The 11,001-nt window shown below is 38.6% G+C and overlaps 1 pseudogene; it reads right to left on the bottom strand.

The window, feature by feature from the left end:
- Positions 1-574: 574 nt before the first annotated feature.
- On the bottom strand, positions 575-1,243 carry LOC132526794 (cytochrome c oxidase subunit 2-like; annotated as a pseudogene).
- Between the last annotated feature and the right edge of the window lie 9,758 nt (positions 1,244-11,001).

The following is an 11,001-nucleotide window of genomic DNA, read 5'->3' as shown; positions in this document are numbered from 1 at the left end:
GAACTTCCTTTTATGGAAATGGGGAAGACTGTAGAAAGAGTAGATCTGGGGATGCACTCCATCCTAGGAGGTCAAGGTGGAATCCTGGGGGTTTTAAACACCTGTCATGGTTCTCCCTAAAGGCTCAACATCAGATCTCACAGGTTATAGGGTTTTTTTCAGCTCTTAAGAGAGGAACTCTTCAAGGCAGTCCAAATTTTTCTTATGTCTTGTCCAAAAGCTTCTTTCCAAAGAGGGTGAAGGTGGCCAATTTAGAATGGCGTGAGGGAGAAAGGAAATCCAACTCTGTTCCGTGGAATGTGAAGCCATGTGACTCTCAAATTTCAGACTGTAGTCATTTATTGTCCAAAATACAATTTTAGATTCCTAGTGCATAGGAAGAAGGAAGTTAAATGGAAACAACAAGAGATGGTGGAAACAAGAGTGTATTGGAATATTGTGAAGAGGGTTAGGAATATGGATAGGACAGTAAGGAATCATGTTGATGTATCCAGTTGTGGCATGTCATTAAGGGGAGCTTTGGCTCTCAATCTTTAACTTAGAAGGTTAACGCTACTTTAGCTTCTTAATGAGATTATAGTATGGATACAGACCATTTTTCAAAGTACTAGTTCAAGGACAATTGGTACAAAACTATGATTTGAGCCACAGATCTCTGAACACTGCCCGTAAAATAAGCCTGGTCGTGTTGATATTAAGGTTGTTTGGTTTAGGCGTCTAGGGACTGCATCTGTTTTTAGGCCTAGGGAAGGTACAGCCCATGAGTGTAGCACGTCTTCGGAGGAGACTAGTATTCGGACTGTTATCTCTATGGGTAAGACTACTCGGTTGTCCACCTCTAGTAGCCGTAGTTCTCCTGGTTTTAGGTCTGATGTTGGGATTATGTAAGAGTCGAAATTTAGGTCTTCGTAGTCAGTGTATTCGTAGCTTCAGTATCATTGGTGACCCATTGTTTTTACAGTGAGAGAAGGGTTATTAATTTCATCTATCATGTAGAGGATTCGTAGGGAGGGTAAGGCAATTAGAATTAAAATGCTGCTGGAAGGATGGTTCAAATGGTCTCTACCTCTTGGGCGTCTATTGTACTGGTATATGTTAGTTTAGTTGTAAGTATTAGGGTGATGATGTAGAGGACTAGGGAGCTAATTAGGAAAACAATCATTAATGTATGATCATGGAAGTGTAGGAGTTCTATAATGGGTGATGTTGCATCTTGGAAGCCTAGTTGAAAGGGATATGCCATGGAGATATACAGGATTTTCACTTGTAACTTAGCTTTGACAAAGTTATATAAGGTTTTACTAATATCTCGTCTATAAAGAAATACATAGTGGTTATGATGTTGGCTTGAAACCGATTGGAGAGGGTTCGATTCCTTCCTTTCTTGATCATTTTGGGCTGACGTATGCTGGCTCTTCAACTGTGTGATATGGTGGAGGACATCCATTTAGCCACTGAAGGTTTGTGGAAGTGTAGTCTGCTGATATTACTTCTCGTTTAGATGTAAATGCTTCTCAGATAATGAAGACTATTAGTATAACTGCTGTCAGTGAGATAAATGAGCCTACTGATGAGATAGTATTTCATGTTGTTTAGGCGTCTGGGTAGTCAGAGTATCGTCAAGGTATGCCGGATAAGCCTAAGAAATTTTGTGGGAAGAATGTTAGGTTTACACCTACGAATATCATTATAAAGTGGATTTTTGCTCATGTTAAGTGTATATCCCGAGAATAGCGGAAATCAGTGGACAAACCCTCCTACGATGGCGAAGACAGCTCCTATTGAAAGTACACAGTGAAAGTGAGCAACTACGTAGTAGCTATCATGAAGAACAATGTCTAGTGATGAATTGGCTAGAACGATGCCAGTTAGACAACCTACTGTGAAAAGGAAGATGAAGCCTAAAGCTCATATTAGGGCAGGGGATCACTTAATATTGCCCCCGTGAAGTGTTGCTAGTCAACTAAAGACTTTTACCCCTGTGGGGATAGCAATGATTATAGTGGCTGATGGAAAGTATGCCCGTGTGTCAACGTCTATACCCACTGTGAACATATGATGAGCTCATACAATAAAGCCCAAGAACCCGATAGAATTCAGAGAATAGAAAACCCAAAAGAAAGAAAGGCAGGTAGGCAGGGAGGGAGAGAGTCACCAGGATGATATAAGCAATCAGTGTTTTTGTGTCATTTCAAATATCTTGTGGAAAACAAAAGCTAGAGGACCTTTTCCTAACATCTTGCAAGTTTACCTCTGATGGTTGATAGTTAATTATCAGCTGTCATTTCAATCCTCCCCTTCCTCCTCTTTGGATGAGGGTTCCCACTGGAGATACTAAAAATATCTATCCCTCCATTGTCTTGCTTCTGAATGCTGTTGGACTGGTTCCTAATGCTTGGAGCTACCGAAGCTGTCCAGGGATAGGTGGAAACCATGCCCAGTGATATGAGGAAGACATAACCAACACAGTGAAGATGTTACAGAGGATGGAAAGGGTGTGGTTGACCTTCGTGCCACTGAACACACTCAGGGACTCTCTATTTCTGGATTTCTGATTATGCAAGATAATGCTTTCTATTGTTAAATCATCTTCAGTCAGGTGTTCTATTATTTGTTACACAAAGTAATCCCACCTGAAGCACTTCCTCTGTACCAGGGGTTCTCAAAATGTGATCCCTATCCTAGCACTTAGTCTCACCTGGAAATTTATGAAAATAAAATTCCCAAGCCCCAGCCTAATCTCTGGAGATGAGGTCCAGCAATCCATTGTAACAAGGTGATGCTGATACACCTCCATTTTGAGAATCCCTGCTCAGTACTTTAATGAACAGAAGCAGATGGATTATAAAAAAATTTTTTTTTCATTCCATTCCCCTAGATTCTGACTCCTAAATGCAGGTCCTATCAGGGTAGGACTGAGAATATACCTCAGTTGAAAGAGCCACCCTTACATCTTGGAAACCAAAAACAAGAAATCTATGGGAATAATCGTGTAAAGTCTGAAGCAATTGTGGTCTCTGCCACAAGTTCATTCTCCAAAGCATAACTATTCAAGAGAGATATTGAAAATTTAGCTACTGGAAGGAGAGGGAGGTAGTAGTTCCTACGACAGGCCCTACCCCTCAACAGGCCACATCATGGTCAAAGCTGATTTCACAGCCGTTGCTAATATCCTTTCTATATGCATATTTTAACCACCTCACCTATAATCCCCAAACTTGGTTCCCACTGATAAATTTATGTATCAGTTGCTGGCAGCAGCTAAGTTTTTTAAGCATGGCCAATCATATTTCATACACCCTGAATTTAAAACATTTGAAGCTAATTTAGTGGTTATGTCTAGCATTAGATATTTTTAAGTGCAGCAATAAACTCTTATTGCTCTCCTGACTGATGGAACATGTAATACAGTTGCCACTGTGTGTTTTGACTGTCAAGATGATTCATTAGGTCCCATATAAACTATTTTAAGAGAGAGCAGGTTACATCAAATAACTTGAATAAAAGTTTAAAACCAAGGTAATCAAAGTGCTTGAGACTCCTTTTAGAATTAATTGAAATTCAGGTACATTCTCTGGAATGATTTGAAGTCTCTTCCCAAATATACAAGCCGTCTGAAAGCAACAACTTGCTGCCACGCTAACTGAGCTGTTAAGCAATTATCAGTGACAACTGTAACTCAGGGCTACGCCAAGCGGGACCTACACACAGCCAGCTTTTTAATTCTTTCAGCTGACAGTTACTGGATTAATATTTGACACAGTTCAACCAGCTCCACTTTATTGGTGATCCTGGGACCCCAAGATACCGAGAGCCTCCTACATGCCAAACTCTCTGCTGCACAAATTCACACCTATAATCTCACACTCGTTTTTTTACTACAATTTCAAGCAGAGAAAACCAGAACCCAGAGAAGATAAAGAGTTTTACCATGACTCTAGGACTAGTCACATATGAATTCAGATGATTCTGACTTCAAAGTGCTTTCTTCTTGTATAGCACGTTAGGGTTTGTGTGTCATCATTTGCCTAATTCTTAAAACCATCTTGTGACGGGAGAAGCCTAATGTGTAAGAAATTAGACATCTTCCATGTTTCACTGTGCGTTTTGGAAAGAGCTGTTCCACTGTAAGCCAGTCCTCAACTACGCCATTAAGTGGTTACACTCTTAAATGGGAAAAGAATTTGAAAAAGAATAGATACACGTATATGTATAACTGAATCACTTTGCTGTACACCTGAAACTGTCACAACATTGTTAATCAACTATGCTCCAATATAAAATAATTTTTTTTTAAATAGTGGCTACGTTAATTTATAGGACCTCTCACTTCCTTCTGTGGGGGAAAGAGAGGAGAGAAAGAATGAAGAAGGAAGATAAGCCAGGACCCAGGCACTTGCTCAACCCCTACCATGTGGTAGCCATCATGCCTGATTATTTACGCACATATTAACTCATTTAACACTATTCTCCCCACTAGCCAGTGAATTAAATATCTGTTCCAATGGTGAAGCTTGGTCTTCAACTGGTGAGATAATTTTCCTAGAGATTACAGGACTACTCAGAGGTGCAACAGAGATTAAAATTGAGTTCTGCCTGATCAAAAGTAATTGCTTTTCCCATTATATCTTTAAGATATATACACTCTCTCTTCTCTCTCTTCCTGGGATAAAACTCTAATAAAAGAATTTCAGACAACAGGGCAAGTCCCCTATTCCCCACTGTAGCCAAATGCCTCTTTTTAGTCACCCTGGCTTTGGTCCCAATTAATATCAAAAAAATATATGACTGCGTCACTCAAAAACTTCATTTGTAGCCAAGCACTTGAACCACTATTCTTCCTCTTTGCTATTGAGCTTGGTAGTAGGGTTTCACTATCTTTGATTACCCCTAGGCATCTTCCTGATGGATTCACTGTGAACTAAGTACGAGGTGAAAAGAGGAAAAAAGTCAACTGAAGAAGTTTATAGTGTTGTGATTAGAAAATTAAATGGAACTCCCTTACAAAAAAAAAGTACATTTTATTTAAAATGCAAATATTCATTACAGATTGATTTACTTTAAGTATTGCATGGTATTTTCACTAGGAAACTAATGGTTTATAATTCTTTTGTTGTTACCAAACAGGAAGTTTTCAAAATCTAGGGTGCATTAAAGGGCCTACTTTATATAACAGAGTAGGAAATTTTTCACTGTAATGTTTTCCCTCATTTTAATGAGAATCTCAGCAATTCTCAGTATTGTATTTACCAGTGCACATTTATCAAAATAAAAAAGTTTAGACTTTCACATACGGTTAATCTGCAATGATTGTCAAATGTATTCTAATTGATTTAATGCCCATTAAAATTCTATTTTGAAATATAAAACACCCAAACATGAAATAAATGATCAATCATCTAGCACAACCAGAAAAAAACACATTAATTATAAATTATTCAAGTGAAATGGCATCTCAGCAAAATCTTTAGACCATCTCTGTCTGAGAATTAGATAAATAAGAAAAAAATCAAGGTTTTAAATGGATTTTCATGGTTAAATTGGTATTATGCTTCAAACACCCATTAGGAGTTACTAGAAAATACTACTAAAATAAGCCCAATGTTTATATTACTGTTGCTATATTTAATGGAAGAAGGTAAAATCAAGAATGTTCCACTAAAATTATGAAGATTATTCATTTTGAGGTTATATGTTAAACAACTTTTTCAGGACTGTTATATGCTATGAAATGAATCTTAAATAAGCCTGAAGATATTTTCAGAAAACAACAAGATGAATTAGTGCTTATGAAAAAAAAAAAGGAAGAAGTTACACAAAGCTTAACAGACTATAAACAAACATACACACATATGGATATAAATAAATTATATAGCTATATCTACATATCAAAGACAGGCAGGGAGAGAGAGAGGGGGAGAGAGTATAATAGCATAAAATCTGGAAAGACATCAAAGATTTGGCACATGTGACTATGTTAAGTGTGTTAAGGACCTGGTCAGGTGATAATTTGCAAAACTGGACTGGATGAATCTAGTGGCCCTGTGAAACAGGCTGTGTGCTTGCCGGATCGCAACTTTTCAATTACTACTTCTCTTGGGTGACGCTAAATGCACACGAATATTCAGCAAAAAATCAGAAACACAAATCATCTGGCACAATGTATCACGTATTTACGTAGAGGAATTGATGAAAAAGCTGTGTTAATGCATAGTGTTCATTGTAATTTCGTCCTGCATATATAACTTTCTTTGGGCAAACTCCCTTCCTGTTGTTTTTAGGAATGGTCTAACCATACCTCCATACCTGGTTCAAGATGTTCAATCCATATCTGAGGTTAGGGTTAACAGGTTATAGTTATTAGTTCAGAAATGGATGAGTGACTCACTTCCTGTCACTAACATGTAAGAAGTTTACTGTGGATTCTAAGAAAGATGTTTAGCCACTCTGTGAGAGACCTTCTAGATGGGTCTTTCTCTTTTTCTAGCATTGACAAGAAAGCATGTATCCCTGGCAATGATTGGCAGCATCACTACCTAAATGAGGAAAAATGAGAATAAAGCTGACATTGTCAACGTCAGACTGGAGAGGTATACATGAACTTGACCCTAGATGAACTCAATGAGCCACTGTGTCAAACCAGCGTCAAAGGCCCTTTCACTTTTGTACTTTCCTGATATGTGAACCATGAACTCTCCCCACACCCACAGTCTAGGCCAATTTGAGATAGTTTTCTTTCATTTAGAACCAAATTCATTAAAAATGATATACTCACTTTACAAAGTGTTTATTCAATCAAAAATATTTAGCTTCTACTTTTAAAAAGGAACTAAAATTTATGGAAATAAAAAAGGTCATCCTTCCAGACTCCATCTAGACAGTAAAACAGAACTCTGCATCACTCAGCTTTTATTAAGTTACACAATGGCAACAAACTACCCCAAGACCTCCGTGGATTACAACAATACAGGATCATTTCTCACTTCTATTGCATGTCCAATGTGGATCTTCCCCGTGTTGTTTTCATTCTGAGCACATAGTGGCAATGGTACCACCCACATGCAGAACCTAGCCTACAACCTCTCCAAGCAGTGGAGCCCAGCATACAGCCCTGCTTGCCTGCTGAACATCCAGACCCACTCAACTGTGGGGTCCATGTGAAGGCCCTCCCCAACCAGAGAGCCAGACCAGTGACCTTAACCAAAGGCAGAACACAACCAATGGCCTGCCTGATCGTAAAGCCCAGCCTGGAGCCCTGCCCAACTCTGGGGCACAGCCTGACGTCCCACCTAACCATGAAGCCTGGCATATAACCCTGCCTGCAGGGACCTCCCTGGCAGCCTAGTGGTTAAGAATCCACACTTCCAATGCAGGGGATGCAGGTTCAAGCCCTGGTTGGGGAACTAAGATCCCACATGCTGTGTGGCCAAAAAACAAACAAAACAAACAAAACACCCTGCCTGCATATGCAGTCCAGCCAGTGTAAACATCCATGCAGGGAGCACAGCCTAAGGCCCCACCCACCCAAGAGCAAATGTGGAGCACGGCCCACAGCCCTGCCCAGTTGTGGAATCCAACCACTGGCAACACCTTGCCAGAGAACACAGCCTGCAGTCCTGTCTGACCAGAGGTGACTGCAGAGCCCGCCTGACTGCGGAACATAGCCATCAGCCCTGCCCAACCAGGAAGCCCACCCAGTAGACCTACTTGAAAACACAGCCCAGCCAGCAGGCCCACCCGACTACAGAGCAGCACTCCCTCCCCCACCCCCCGAAATCAAATCACAGGCTGTGGCCTTGCCCAACTAAGTACCCAAACAGCAAGACTCACCTGCCCACAGATGCTACCAGATGAAACAACAGTACCCCAAGCTGAGTTAATGGTGAGAGTATGCCCCTGCTGAAATGAACCCATAAAGTCTGGGGAAAAAAGACTACTTACTAAAATGCAAACACCAGTGCAAAGATATAAGTATTATGAAAATCAGGCAAACATTACACCACTGAAGGTAACTAATAAAGCCCTAATAACAGACCCTAAAGAAATAAAGATCTATAAACTGAAAAAGAATTCAGAATAATTCTCTTAAAGAAGTTCAGGGAACTACAAGAACACACAGACAACTAAAGAAAATTAGAAAAACAATGCATGAACAAAATAACAGTTTAGACAAAGAAATAGAAACCATAAAAAAAAAAAAAAACCCTAGAGATGAATAACACAGTGGCTGAACTGAAGAATTTCAACAACAGACTCAACAAAGAAGAAAGAGCCAGTAAACTTGAAGACAGATCATTTGAAATTATCCACAGGAGCAAAGGAAAAAAAAATTTTTTTTAAAAAAAGAAAAAGATACGAAGAGTGAAGAAAACCTATGGGATTGATGGGAAACAAGTAACGATACACTTATTATGGGAATCCTGGAAAAAAGAACAGGAAGAGAAAGGGACAGAGAATCTATTTAAATAAATAATGGATGAAAATTTCCCAAACTTGTAGAGAAAAATGAACACTCAGATCCATGAGGCTCAAAAGACCACAAATAGTTTGAACCAGAAGAGATCTACACTGACACACATTATAATTAGATATTCAAAAGTCAAAACCAAACAAAATTCTGAAGGCAGCAAGAGAAAACTGACTTGTCACATACAAGGTGGCCCCCCATAAGATGATCAGTGGTTTCTCAGCAGTAACTTTGTAGGCCAGGAGATGGTGGGAAGATGTATTTAAAATAAAAGAAAAAAACTCAATGAAGAATTACATTTTTCTGAAAAAGTTGTCCTTCATGTAAATTGTTGCAGCCATTAGAGAAAACAGTGTGGATATTCCTCAGAAAGGTAAAAATATAACTATATCATGATTTAGCAATCCCACCTCTGGGTATTTATCAAAAGGAAATGAAAATACTATCTCTAAGAGACATCTGTATTCCCCATGTAGCATTATTTATAATAGCCAAGGCATGGAAACAACCTAAGTGTCCATAGATGGGTAATCGATAAAGATACACACACACACACAATGGACTATTATTCAGCCATTAGAATAAAGGAAATACTGCTATTTGCATCAGCATGGATGAAACTGAAGGGCATTATGCTAAGTGAAATAATTCAGACAGAATGATTACAGAATAATTCAATTTGTGATCTCACTTAAACATGGAATCTAAAAAACCGAACACATAAAAACAGACACTAGATTATTGCTTGCCAAGAGTGGGGGTATGGGATAAAGTGGTCAAAAGGTACAAACTCCCAGTTATAAGATGCGTAATTTCTGGGGATCTATTGTACAGCATGGTGACAATAGTTAACAACCTTGTATTTTATACTTGAAAGTTGGTAAGACAATAAATCTTAAAAATTCTCATTACACAAAACACACACACACACACACACACACACACACACATACAGTAATTCCAGAGGTAATTTTTAACTAAAAAAGAAAAAATGAATTTTCAGAATACCATAGCTATTAAAAGGTCCCACAAGTCTTCAGAAGAAAAAAAAGTATATATATATACACAAAGGATTGAGAGCCGGAATGTCATGAGACTTTTCAACCAGAACCCTAGAAGGTAAAACAATTGTATCAGTGCTCTGGAATTATGAAGGACAAATTTTTAATCTAGAATTCTTCATTAACACTAAACACTCAATTAAAAGTATGGGGAGAATAAAGATTTGCTACCAAAGCAACCTTTCTCAAAAAGGTTGATTATATTGAGAGGAGTTTTACAGTTTGGTCCAAAACTAAGCCAAAAGCCAAAAAAAGTATCTTCCAAGGAAAAAACTGTACATCATAGCAAACATTATTATTGATGCAATGTAGTTCACTTGTCAACAATATTTACATACTATCAATATTATTATATTAACAATATTATCAGAGGGTTGGGACAGGGAACTGCTTTTTAATATTATAATCCTTATGGTACTACTTGACTTTTAAATTACGACCAGCTATTTCTTTGATTAAATTTTTTAATTTAAATAAAAGAAAATAAGGAAAACAATTTAAATGCTTAAAGTTCTTTCCAAGGTTTTCATTTTATTTTAAATGAGCTTAATTTCCTGTCTCTAAAATGAGAAGCTGGACCAAATTATTTCTATGTTCTCTCCCAATTCTGTTGTTTATTCTATGAGTCTATGTGTCCATAGACAATTTATTCCATTCCACTGGTGGAGAAGAATTATGAATGTGTAAAGAAACAGAGCATTGAATCCATTTTTTGAGCTCTTTTCTAGAGTTCACATTTGCTGAGTTAATACATTGTTTTCGAGACTCATCCAGGCATCACCTTTAGATTATTATTGATGTAGTGTAGCTAATCTTCATCTCTCCACTCCCACCTTTAAGAAACAGCATATCCTTAAAAGCTGATGAATGTCTGTGAATTTCACGGTAGAATGATCTTTTAAGGAAGGGATGGCTTATTGGGATACCAAGTAGTTCCTATTTTCTACATTTTTGGTGTTTTGTTTTTTGTTTTTTTTTTGCTGTACACGGGTCTCTCACTGTTGTGGCCTCTCCCGTTGTGGAGCACAGGCTCCGGACGCGCAGGCTCAGCAGCCATGGCTCACGGGCCCAGCCGCTCCGCAGCATGTGGGATCCTCCCGGACCGGGGCACGAACCCGTGTCCCCTGCATCGGCAGGCGGACTCTCAACCGCTGAGCCACCAGGGAAACCCTGGTTTTTTGAATTTATATATTTTTGAAAATGAATTTTGTGCTAAGACTAATGTGATAGAGAGAGCCCTGACGGGTTTATGACAAGGTAAATTCCAAAACCAAAGAAGCACAATTTGCTTTTTCACATTAAAGGTCAAATTTACAAAATGTCTCTCAAAGGCACAGGTCTGCTTGTCAACTTTATCAGATAAGATCTAGATGTATTGATTCAATCACCTTGATTGGTAACCCAAATATACAGTATAGGCCCTACTAGGAAGGTTACTGAATGCTGTATCACATTCTGCTAACAGAAACTAAA

This window comes from Lagenorhynchus albirostris, chromosome 1, assembly GCF_949774975.1.
Source record: "Lagenorhynchus albirostris chromosome 1, mLagAlb1.1, whole genome shotgun sequence".
Lineage (NCBI taxonomy): Eukaryota > Metazoa > Chordata > Mammalia > Artiodactyla > Delphinidae > Lagenorhynchus > Lagenorhynchus albirostris.
Note: the sequence above shows the minus strand (reverse complement) of the source record. Positions and strands in the feature narration are given on the sequence as shown.